At 47.8% G+C, this 13,059-nt stretch overlaps 1 protein-coding gene across 5 annotated transcripts in view; it reads right to left on the bottom strand.

Annotated features, from left to right (window-relative positions):
• trmt1l (tRNA methyltransferase 1-like) overlaps window positions 1-13,059 on the bottom strand; it is a 155,237-nt gene that overhangs the window by 100,096 nt on the left and 42,082 nt on the right. The window lies entirely within an intron of this gene.

Genomic DNA, 13,059 nt, shown 5'->3' with positions numbered 1-13,059 from the left:
AGGACTAAGGTCAATACAGTTCAAGTACAACACAATGCCTCGTGGAGTCATTATTAGAGCATTTAAGGACATAACAATTGGTGACGAGATTACGGACTTTCACGTGAAAATGGCTACCCTTGGTACATTGCAGCAGTTCGCCGATGGTGGGACGCCTTTGTGGAGAGGCTCGACCATTTCTTCACAGCAAACGACCTGGCAGGTGACAACCCGGCCACACTGGCTGGCAAGCGCAGAGCTATCCTGCTAACCAGTTGTGGGCCCATTGTCTATGGCCAGCAGGGACTTGCTGGCACCAGTGAAGACAACGACCAGGACGTATGAGGAGCTCGCAACACTGATCCATGAGCAATTCAAGCCCAAGGAGACCATCCTCACAGTGGACACCGGTTCTACACCCACCGACGGCCCGAAGGCCAGGAAATTGCAAAATACGCCGCAGACCTCAGGAGGCTGGCGGCACCATGTGATTCGGCAACCACCTCAGCGAAGCGCTGTGGGACATTTTTGCCTTTGGAATCGGCCATGAGGGCCTTCTTCATAAGCTGCTGTCGGCAGATACCACAGTCACACTGAAGAAGGCCATTTCTGTGAGCCAGGCATTCATGACCTCGACCTGCGGCTCTAGGCAGATGACTCAACCTTAGGACTCAAGCCCGGCAAGTACCGTACACAGAGTGGCGCCTTTTAGAGGCTGGACTGTAGAACGCGAACCTTGTCAGGGAAGAGAGAACAGGCTCCCGAGCCCCTTAACTCAGAGTCCGCCGAGGGGGGCTAATCGAATAGCTCCATGCTGGAGGGAATCACGGCTCATGAGTGCCATTTTAAAGACTCTGCATGCAAAGGCTGCAGCACAAAGGACCACCTCCAGCGAATGTGTAAGAGAAATATGACTCACTGTGTCAATGAAGAGTCTGCAGATGGCCATGAATCCAGCGTGGATTATGAAACAATAGGCATAAGAACATAAGAACATAAGAATTAGGAACAGGAGTAGGCCATCTAGCCCCTCGAGCCTGCTCCGCCATTCAACAAGATCATGGCTGATCTGGCCGTGGACTCAGCTCCACTTCCCGCCCTCTCCCTGTAACCCTTAATTCCCTTATTGGTTGAAAATCTATCTATCTGTGACTTGAATACATTCAATGAACTAGCCTCAACTGCTTCCTTGGGCAGAGCCTTCGACAGATTCACAACCCTCTGGGAGAAGAAATTCCCTCTCAACTCGGTTTTAAATTAGCTCCCCCGTATTTTGAGGCTGTGCCCCCGAGTTCTAGTCTCCCCGACCAGTGGAAACAACCTCTCTGCCTCCATCTTGTCTATCCCTTTCATTATTTTAAATGTTTCTATAAGATCACCCCTCATCCTTCTGAACTCCAACGAGTAAAGAACCAGTCTACTCAATCTATCATCATAAGGTAACCCCTTCATCTCCGGAATCAGCTTAGTGAATCATCTCTGTACCCCCTCCAAAGCTAGTATATCCTTCCTTAAGTAAGGTGACCAAAACTGCACGCAGTACTCCAGGTGCGGCCTCACCAATACCCTATACAGTTGCAGAAGGACCTCCCTGCTTTTGTACTCCATCCCTCTCGCAATGAAGGCCAACATTCCATTTGCCTTCCTGATTACCTGCTGCACCTGCAAACTAACTTTTTGGGATTCATGCACAAGGACCCCTAGGTTCCTCTGCACTGCAGCATGTTGCAATTTCTCCCCATTCAAATAATATTCCCTTTTACTGTTTTTTTCCCCAAGGTGGATGACCTCACACTTTCCGACATTGTATTCTATCTGCCAAACCTTAGCCCATTCGCTTAACCTATCTAAATCTCTTTGCAGCCTCTCTGTGTCCTCTACACAACCCGCTTTCCCACTAATCTTTGTGTCATCTGCAAATTTTGTTACACTACACTCTGTCCCCTCTTCCAGGTCATCTATGTATATTGTAAACAGTTGTGGTCCCAGCACTGATCCCTGTGGCACACCACTAACTACCGATTTCCAACCCGAAAAGGACCCATTTATCCCGACTCTCTGCTTTCTGTTAGCCAGCCAATTCTCTATCCATGCTAATACATTTCCTCTGCCTCCGCGTACCTTTATCTTCTGCAGTAACCTTTTGTGTGGCACCTTATCGAATGCCTTTTGGAAATCTAAATACACCACATCCATCGGTACACCTCTATCCACCATGCTCGTTATATCCTCAAAGAATTCCAGTAAATTAGTTAAACATGATTTCCCCGTCATGAATCCATGCTGCGTCTGCTTGATTGCACTATTCCTATCTAGATGTCCCGCTATTTCTTCCTTAATGATAGTTTCAAGCATTTTCCCCACTACAGATGTTAAACTAACCGGCCTATAGTTACCTGCCTTTTGTCTGCCCCTTTTTTTAAACAGAGGCGTTACATTAGCTGCTTTCCAATCCGCTGGTACCTCCCCAGAGTCCAGAGAATTTTGGTAGATTATAACGAATGCATCTGCTATAACTTCTGCCATCTCTTTTAATACCCTGGGATGCATTTCATCAGGACCAGGGGACTTGTCTACCTTAAGTCCCATTAGCCTGTCCAGCACTACCCCCCTAGTGATAGTGATTGTCTCCAGGTCCACCCTTCCCACATTCCTGTGACCAGCAATTTCTGGCATGGTTTTCGTGTCTTCTACTGTGAAGACCGAAGCAAAATAATTGTTTAAGGTCTCAGCCATTTCCACATTTCCCATTATTAAATCCCCCTTCTCATCTTCGAAGGGACCAACATTTACTTTAGTCACTCTTTTCCGTTTTATATATCTGTAAAAGCTTTTACTATCCGTTTTTATGTTTTGCGCAAGTTTACCTTCGTAATCTATCTTTCCTTTTTTTATTGCTTTCTTAGTCATTCTTTGCCGTCGTTTAAAATTTTCCCAATCTTCTATTTTCCCACTAACCTTGGCCACCTTATACGCATTGGTTTTTAATTTGTTACTCTCCTTTATTTCCTTGGTTATCCATGGCTGGTTATCCCTTCTCTTACCGCCCTTCTTTTTCACTGGAATATATTTTTGTTGAGCACTATGAAAGAGCTCCTTAAAAGTCCTACACTGTTCCTCAATTGTGCCACCGTTTAGTCTGTGTTCCCAGTCTACTTTAGCCAACTCTGCCCTCATCCCACTGTAGTCCCCTTTGTTTAAGCATAGTACGCTCGTTTGAGACACTACTTCCTCACCCTCAATCTGTATTACAAATTCAACTATACTGTGATCACTCATTCCGAGAGGATCTTTTACGAGGAGATCGTTGATTATTCCTGTCTCATTACACAGGACCAGATCTAAGATAGCTTGCTCCCTTGTAGGTTCTGCTACATACTGTTCTAAGAATCAATCCCGTATGCATTCTATGAGTTCCTCCTCCAGGCTACCCAGTGCGATTTGATTTGACCAATCGATATGTAGGTTAAAATCCCCCATGATTATTGCCATTCCTTTTTCACATGCCTCCATTATTCCCTTGATTATTGCCCGCCCCACCGTGAAGTTATTATTTGGGGGCCTATAAACTACGCCCACCAGTGACTTTTTCCCCTTACTATCTCTAATCTCCACCCACAATGATTCAACATTTTGTTCATTAGAGCCAATATCGTCTCTCACAACTGCCCTGATATCATCCTTTATTAACAGAGCTAACCCACCTCCTTTCACTTCTTGTCTATCTTTCCGAATCGTCAGATACCCCTGTATGTTTAATTCCCAGTCTTGGCCACCCTGCAACCACGTTTCTGTAATGGCCACCAAATCATACCCATTTGTAATGATTTGTGCCGTCAACTCATTTACTTTATTTCAAATGCTGCGTGCATTTAGGTAGAGTGTTTTAATACTAGTTTTTAAACCATGATTTTTAGTTTTGACCCCTCCTACAGCCCCTTTATATTCAGTGGCCCTTTTTGTTTTTGCCTTGGGCTTCTCTGCCCTCCACTTTTACTCATCTCCTTTCTGTCTTTTGCTCTTGTCAATTTTTGTTTCCCTCTGTCTCCCTGCATTGGTTCCCATCCCCCTGCCATATTAGTTTAACTCCTCCCCAACAGCACTAGCAAACACTCCCCCAAAGACATTGGTTCCGGTCCTGCCTAGGTGCAGACCGTCCGGTTTGTACTGGTCCCACCTCCCCCAGAACCGGTTCCAATGCCCCAGGAATTTGAATCCCTCCCTACTGCACCACTGCTCAAGCCACGTATTCATCTGAGCTATCCTGCGATTCCTACTCTGACTAGCACGTGGCACTGGTAGCAATCCCGAGATTAGTACTTTTGAGGTCCTACTTTTTAATTTAGCTCCTAGCTCCTTAAATTCATCTTGTAGGACCTCAATCCTTTTTTTACCTATATAGTTGGTACCAATGTGCACCATGACAACTGGCTGTTTTCCCTCCCTTTTCAGAATGTCCTGCACCCGCTGCGAGACATCCTTGACCCTTGCACCAGGGAGGCAACATACCATCCTGGAGTCTCGGTTGCAGCCGCAGAAACGCCTATCTATTCCCCTTACAATCGAATCCCCTATCACTATCGCTCTCCCACTCTTTTTCCTGCCCTCCTGTGCAGCAGAGCCAGCCACGATGCCATGAACTTGGCTGCTGCTGCCCTCCCCTGATGAGTCATCCCCCTCAACAGTACTCAAAACGGTGTATCTGTTCGGCAGAGAGGCAGCTCAGTCCCATGACGAGGTACATAGCATGTTTACCTGCACCACCGAGTGTTCCCCCGTTGAGGATTGAAGTCGAGAAAGATGGCGTTCCAGTCTTCATGGAAGTGGACACGGGGGCGAGCAGGTCAGTAATGAATCAAGAAGCCTTTGAGAGGCAATGGGACAATCAAGCTGAACGACCCAAGTTGGTCCCAGTTCAGGCAAAGCTGCGCACCTACACCAATGAACTTGTCCCAGTCGTTGGTAGTGCGAATGTAAAGGTACTCCATGATGACGCGGTGCACAAGTTACCTCTGTGGGTTGTTGCAGGTGATGGACCAACGCTGCTCGGCAGAAGGTGGATGGAGAAGACCCATTGGAAGTGGGAAGACTTCAGCCCTCCAGCGATCGACGCTCTCTGCGCTCAGAGGCAAAGCAAGCCCTCACCTGAGGTTGGATCCGGCACCAGAGAGCAGACCAGCACAGCACCCAAGACACAGACCACTCAGCACGACTGCGCGGAGATGATTCAGCTGGGACGACCCGAGCGCACCTTCCAAGCTCCGGTGGCAGGACTCTGGAGAAAGAAATTCGGATCCAAAGGCGACTTCCCAGCTTCGGAGGCAGAACCCGGGGATCCGGGGAGAAGAGAATCACAGCAGTCGACATCATGGATGGAGGAACGATGGCGCCCAAACCACGAGGTGATGCGCTGAAGAAAAAGATGGCGGCGGCCAGACCACAAGGTGCAGCGCTGACGGAGCAACACATAGCACCAAACGGAGAAGAGGATTGGGGTAAAGATAGCAAGGCTCTCTTAAAGGAGGCCTGCAACCCACCACAATTAAAGGGACAGTTCCACACACTCAAGCAATGTAATAGCAATTGTGAGCTGAAGATAAAATGTGTTACTGACGATCAGAGTTGTGCACATGCAATAAGCAAGGAAAAGTCACGCGATCATGTAAAATGTGTAATTGATGATCAGAGTTTTGTACATGCAACTAGCAAGGAAAAGTCGCGCGATCGCGATCAGAGCTACAGGGAATTCACAATAAGGAATGAAAAGTTGTGCGACGTAGGATTTCAACTGCACACAGCCAATGTAGTGGGCAAACCCTCATCAAGAGCACACAGGTTCAGCGAGCTACCCTATGCTGCAGCCTGCGTCCCAAGGGACCAGGGGAGGGCAGCAGCAGCCAAGTTCATGGCACCGTGGCTGGCTCTGTTGCACAGTAGGGCAGGAAAAAGAGTGGGAGAGCGATAGTGATAGGGGATTCAATTGTAAGGGGAATAGAGAGGCGTTTCTGCAGCCGCAACCGAGACTCCAGGATGGGATGTTGCCTCCCTGGTGCAAGGGTCAAGGATGTCTCGGAGCGGGTACAGGACATTCTAAAAAGGGAGGGAAAACAGCCAGTTGCCGTGGTGCACATTGGTACCAACGACATAGGTAAAAAAAGGGATGAGGTCCTATGACACGTATTTAAGGAGCTAGGAGCTAAATTAAAAAGTAGGACCTCAAAAGTACTAATCTCGGGATTGCTACCAGTGCCACGTGCTAGTCAGAGTAGGAATCGCAGGATAGCGCAGATGAATACGTAGCTTGAGCAGTGGTGCAGCAGGGAGGGATTCAAATTCCTGGGGCATTGGAACCGGTTCTGGGGGAGGTGGGACCAGTACAAACCGGACGGTCTGCACCTGGGCAGGACTGGAACCAATATCCTAGGGGGAGTGTTTGCTAGTGCTGTTGGGGAGGAGCTAAACTAATATGGCAGGGGGATGAGAACCAATGAAGGGAGACAGAGGGAAACAAAAAGGAGACAAGAGCAAAAGACAAAAAGGAGATGAGTAAAAGTGGAGGGCAGAGAAGCCCAAGGCAAAAACAAAAAGGGCCACTGAATATAAAGGGGCTGTAGGAGGGGTCAAAACTAAAAATCATGGTTTAAAAACTAGTATTAAAACACTCTACCTAAATGCATGCAGCATTCGAACTAAAGTAAATGAGTTGACGGCACAAATCATTACAAATGGGTATGATTTGGTGGCCATTACAGAAACATAGTTGCAGGGTGGCCAAGACTGGGAATTAAACATACAGGGGTATCTGACGATTCGGAAAGATAGACAAGAAGGGAAAGGAGGTGGGGTAGCTCTGTTAATAAAGGATGATATCAGGGCAGTTGTGAGAGACGATATTGGCTCTAATGAGCAAAATGTGGAATCATTGTGGGTGGAGATCAGAGATAGTAAGGGGAAAAAGTCACTGGTGGGCGTAGTTTATAGGCCCCCAAATAATAACTTCACGGTGGGGCGGGCAATAATCAAGGGAATAATGGAGGCATGTGAAAAAGGAACGGCAGTAGTCATGGGGGATTTTAACCTACATATCGATAGGTCAACTCAAATCGCACGTGGTAGCCTGGAGAAGGAATTCATAGAATGCATACAAGATTGTTTCTTAGAACAGTATGTAACAGAACCTACAAGGGAGCAAGCTATCTTAGATCTGGTCCTGTGTAATGAGACAGGAAAAATAAACGATCTCCTCGTAAAAGATCCTCTCAGAATGAGTGATCACAGTATGGTTGAAAATGTAATGCAGATTGAGGGTGAGGAAGTTGTGTCAGAAACGAGCGTACTATGCTTAAACAAAGGGGACTACAGTGGGATGAGGGCAGAGTTGGCTAAAGTAGACTCGAAACACAGACTAAACGGTGGCACAATTGAGGAACAGTGGAAGACTTTTAAGGAGCTCTTTCATAGTGTGCAACAAAAATATATTCCAGTGAAAAAGAAGGGCGGTAAGAGAAGGGATAACCAGCCGTGGATAACCAAGGAAATAAAGGAGAGTATCAAATCAAAGACCAATGCGTATAAGGTGGCCAAAGTTAGTGGGAAACTAGAGGATTGGGAACATTTTAAACAACAGCAAAGAATGACTAAAAAAGCAATAAAGAAAGGAAAGATAGATTTCGAAGGTAAACTTGCGCAAAACATAAAAACAGATAGTAAAAGCTTTTACAGATATATAAAACGGAAAAGATTGACTAAAGTAAATGTTGGTCCCTTAGAAGATGAGAAGGGGGATTTAATAATGGGAAATGTGGAAATGGCTGAGACCTTAAACAATTATTTTGCTTCGGTCTTCACGGTGGAAGACACAAAAACCATGCCAAAAATTGCTGGTCACGGGAATGTGGGAAGGGAGGACCTTGAGACAATCACTATCACTAGAGGGGTAGTGGTGGACAGGCTAATGGGACTCAAGGTAAACAAGTCCCCTGGTCCTGATGAAATGCATCCCAGGGTATTAAAAGAGATGGCGAAAGTTATAGCAGATAAATTCGTTATAACCTACCAAAATTCTCTGGACTCTGGGGAGGTACCAGTGGATTGGAAATCAGCTAATGTAACGCCTCTGTTTACAAAAGGAGGCAGACAAAAGGCAGGTAACTTTGGCCGGTTAGTTTAACATCTGTAGTGGGGAAAATGCTTGAAGCTATCATTAAGGAAGAAATAGCGGGACATCTAGATAGGAATAGTGCAATCAAGCAGACGCAGCATGGATTCATGACAGGGAAATCATGTTTAACTAATTTACTAGAAATCTTTGAGGATATAACGAGCATGGTGGATAGAGGTGTACCGATGGATGTGATGTATTTAGATTTCCAAAAGACATTCGATAAGGTGCCACACAAAAGGTTACTGCAGAAGATAGAGGAACGCGGAGTCAGAGGAAATGTATTAGCATGGATAGAGAATTGGCTGGCGAACAGAAAGCAGAGATTAGGGATAAATGGGTCCTTTTCGGGTTGGAAATCGGTGGTTAGTGGTGTGCCACAGGGATCGGTGCTGGGACCACAACTGTTTACAATATACATAGATGACCTGGAAGAGGGGACAGAGTGTAGTGTAACAAAATTTGCAGATGACACTAAGATTAGTGGGAAAGCGGGTTGTGTAGAGGACACAGAGAGGCTGCAAAGAGATTTGGATAGGTTAAGCGAATGGGCGAAGATTTGGCAGATGGAATACAATGTGAGGTCATCCACCTTGGGGAAAAAAACAGTAAAAGGGAGTATTATTTGAATGGGGAGAAATTACAACATGCTGAGATGCAGATGGACCTGGGGGTCCTTGTGCATGAATCCCAAAAAGTTAGTTTGCAGGTGCAGCAGGTAATCAGGAAGGCGAATGGAATGTTGGCCTTCATTGCGAGAGGGATGGAGTACAAAAGCAGGGAGGTCCTGCTGCAACTGTACAGGGTATTGGTGAGGCCGCACCTGGAGTACTGCGTGCAGTTCTGGTCACCTTACTTAAGGAAGGATATACTGGCTTTGGAGGGGGTACAGAGATGATTCACTAGGCTGATTCCGAAGATGAGGGGGTTACCTTATGATGATAGATTGAGTGGACTGGGTGTTTACTCGTTGGTGTTCAGCAGGATGAGGGGTGATTTTATAGAAACATTTAAAATCATGAAAGGGATAGACAAGATAGAGGCAGAGAGGTTGTTTCCACTGGTAGGGGAGGCTAGAACTAGGAGGCAGAGCCTCAAAATATGGGGGAGCCAATTTAAAACCGAGTTGAGATGGAATTTCTTCTCCCATAGGGTTGTGAATCTGTGGAATTCTCTGCCCAAGGAAGCAGTTGGGGCTGGCTCATTGAATGTATTCAAATCACAGATAGATAGATTTTTAACCAATAAGGGAATTAAGGGTTACAGGGAGAGGGCGGGTAATTGGAGCTGAGTCCACGGCCAGATCAGCCATGATCTTATTGAATGGTGGAGCAGGCTCGAGGGGCTAGATGGCCTACTCCTGTTTCTAATTCTTATGCTCTTATGTTCTTATGCACCATGGAGTGTTGCCACAAGCAGCCAATACAATTGAAACCCATTTCTCCCACACCAATCTTTGAGCCACGTGTTCATCTCTCTGATCGTATTTACCCTATGCAAATTTGGTCGGTGTTACGCTCTCTCTCTCTCTGTGTCAGTGTGTAGCTTTCTCTCTCTCTCTGTCGGTGTGTAGCTCTCTCTCTCTCTCTGTCGGTGTGTAGCTCTCTCTCTCTCTCTCTCTCTCTGTCGGACTGTAGCTCTCTCTCTCTCTCTCTCTCGCTGTGTAGCTCTCTCTCTTTCTCTCGCTGTGTAGCTCTCTCTCTCTCTCTGTCGATGTGTAGCTCTCTCTCTCGGTGTGTAGCTCTCTCTCTCATTGGTGTGTAGATCGCTCTCTCTCTCTCTCTCTGTCGGTGTGTAGCTCTCTCTCTCTCTGTGTATCTCCCAGTCAGTGTGTCTTTCTCTCTCTCTGTTGGTGTGTAACTCTCTCTCTCTCTCTCTCTGTCGGTGTGTCGCTCTCTCTCTCTCTCTCTCTGTCGGTGTGTATCTCTCTCTCTCTCTGCCGGTGTGTCGCTCTCTCTCTCTCTCTGTCGATGTGTAGCTCTCTCTCTCTCTCTCTCGGTGTGTAGCTCTCTCTCTCTCTCTCTCTCTCTGTCGGTGTGTAGCTCTCTCTCTCTCTCTCTCTCTCTTTCTCTCTCTGTTGGTGTGCAGCTCTCTCTGTCGGTGTGTAGCTCTCTCTCTCTCTGTCGGTATGTAGCTCTCTCTCTCTCTTTCGGTGTGTAGCTCTCTCTCTCAGGCTCTGTCGGTGTGTAGCTCTCTCTCTCTCTGTCGGTGTGTAGCTCTCTCTCTCTCTCTGTCGGTGTGTAGCTCTCTCCCTCTCTCTCTGTCAGTGTGTAGCGCTCTCTCTCTCTCTCTGTCTGTCGGTGTGTAGCCCTCTCTCTCTCTATCTCTCTCTCTGTCGGTGTGTAGCTATCTCTCTCTGTCGGTGTGTAGCTCTCTCTCTCTCTCTGTCGGTGTGTAGCTATCTCTCTCTCTCTCTCTCTCGGTGTGTAGCTCTCTCTCTCTCTCTCTCTGTCGCTGTGTAGATCACTCTCTCTCTCTCTCTCTGTCGGTATGTAGATCTCTCTCTCTCTCGGTGTGTAACACTCTCTCTCTCCCTCTCTCTCGGTGTGTAGCTCTCTCTCTCTCTCTCTGTCGGTGTGTAGCTCTCTCTCTCTCTCTGTCGGTGTGTATCTCTCTCTCTCTCTCTGTTGGTGTGCAGATCTCTCTCTCTCTCTCTCTCTGTCGCTGTGTAGATCCCTCTCTCTCGGTGTGTAACACTCTCTCTCTCCCTCACTCTCGGTGTGTAGCTCTCTCTCTCTCTCTCTGTCGGTGTGTAGCTCGTTCTCTCTCTGTCGGTGTGTAGCTCTCTCTCTCTCTCTCTGTCCGTGTGTAGCTCTCTCTCTCGGTGTGCAGCTCTCTCTCTCTCTGTCGGTGTGTAGCTCTCTCTCTGTTGGTGTGTAGCTCTCTCCCTCTCTCTCTTTCTCTCTCTGTCAGTGTGCAGCTCTCTCTCTCTCTCACGGTGTGTCGCTCTCTCTCTCTCTCTCTGTCAGTGTGTAGATCTCTCTCTCTCTCTCTCTCTCTCTCTCTCCCTCTCTCTCGGTGTGTAGCTCTCTCTCTCTCTCTCTCTCTCTCTCTCCGATGGAGTGTCTCTCTCTCTGTCGATGTGTAGCTCTTTCTCTCTGTCGGTGTGTAGATCTCTCTCTCTCTCTCTGTCGATGTGTAGCTCTCTCTTTCTCTCTCTCTCTCTCTCTGTCGGTGTGTAGCTCTCTCTCTCTCTCTCTGTCGATGTGTAGCTCTCTCTCTCTCTCTCTCGGTGTGTAGCTCACTCTCTCTGCCGGTTTCCAGCTCTCTCTCTCTCTCTATTCTCTTTCTCTGTCGGTGTGTAGCTGTCTCGCTCTCTCTCTGTGTCGGTGTGTAGATCACTCTCTCTCTCTCTCTCTCTGTCGGTATGTAGATCTCTCTCTCTCTCGGTGTGTAACACTCTCTCTCTCCCTCTCTCTCGGTGTGTAGCTCTCTCTCTCTCTCTCCCTCTGTCGCTGTGTAGATCTCTCTCTCTCTCTCTCTGTCGCTGTGTAGATCTCTCTCTCTCTCTGTCGCTGTGTAGATCTCTCTCTCTCGGTGTGTAACACTCTCTCTCCCTCTCTGTCGGTGAGTAGCTCTCTCTCTCTCTCTCTCTGTCGGTGTGTAGCTCTCTCTCTCTCTCTCTCTCTCTGTCGGTGTGTAGCTCTCTCTCTCTCTCTCTCTTGGTGTGTAGCTCTGTCTCCCTCTGTCGGTGTGTAGCTCTCTCTCTCTCTCTCTCTCTCTGTCGGTGTGTAGCTCTCTCTCTCTCTCTCTCTCTCTTGGTGTGTAGCTCTCTCTCTCTGTCGGTGTGTAGCTCTCTCTCTCTCTCTTGGTGTGTAGCTCTCTCTCTCTGTCGGTGTGTAGCTCTCTCTCTCTCTCTTGGTGTGTAGCTCTCTCTCTCTCTCTCTTTCTCTGTCGGTGTGTAGCTCTCTCTCTCGGTGTGTAGATCTCTCCTTCTCTCTCTTTCTCTGTCGCTGTGTAGATCTCTCTCTCTCGGTATGTAACATTCTCTCTCTCCCTCTCTCTCGGTGTGTAGCTCTCTCTCTCTCTCTCTCTCTCTCTCTGTCGATGTATAGCTCTCTCTCTCTCTCTCTCTCTCTCTCTCGGTGTGTAGCTCACTCTCTCTCTCTCTATCGGTGTGTAGCTCTCTCTCTCCCTCTCTGTCGGTGTGTAGCTCTCTCTCTTTCTCTCTGTCGGTGTGTAGCTCTCTCTCTCTCTCTTGGTGTGTAGCTCTGTCTCCCTCTGTCGGTGTGTAGCTCTCTCTCTCTCTGTTGGTGTGTAGCTCTCTCTCTCTCTCTCTCTTTCTCTGTCTGTCGGTGTGTAGCTCTCTCTCTTGGTGTGTAGATCTCTTCCTCTTTCTCTTTCGCTGTGTAGATCTCTCCCTCTCTCGGTATGTAACATTCTCTCTCTCCCTCTCTCTCGGTGTGGAGCTCTCTCTCTCTCTCTCTCTCTCTCTGTCGATGTGTAGCTCTCTCTCTCTCTCTCTCTCGGTGTGTAGCTCACTCTCTCTCTCTCTCTGTCGTTGTGTAGCTCTCTCTCTCTCTCCCTCTGTCGCTGTGTAGATCTCTCTCTCTCTCTCTGTCGCTGTGTAGATCTCTCTCTCTTTGTCACTGTGTCGATCTCTCTCTCTCGGTGTGTAACACTCTCTCTCCCTCTCTCTCTGTCGGTGAGTAGCTCTCTCTCTCTCTCTGTCCGTGTGTAGCTCTCTCTCTCTCTCTGTCGGTGTGCAGCTCTCTCTCTCTCTGTCGGTGAGTAGCTCTCTCTCTCTCTCTGTCCGTGTGTAGCTCTCTCTCTCTCTGTCCGTGTGTAGCTCTCTCTCTCTCTCTGTCGGTGTGCAGCTCTCTCTCTCTCTGTTGGTGTGTAGCTCTCTCTCTCTCTCACGATGTGTAGCTCTCTCTCTCTCTCTGTCAGTGTGCAGCTCTCTCTCTCTCTCTCTCTCT

Source organism: Pristiophorus japonicus, chromosome 8, assembly GCF_044704955.1.
Source record: "Pristiophorus japonicus isolate sPriJap1 chromosome 8, sPriJap1.hap1, whole genome shotgun sequence".
Lineage (NCBI taxonomy): Eukaryota > Metazoa > Chordata > Chondrichthyes > Pristiophoridae > Pristiophorus > Pristiophorus japonicus.
This window is presented reverse-complemented; position numbering and strand designations above follow the sequence as displayed.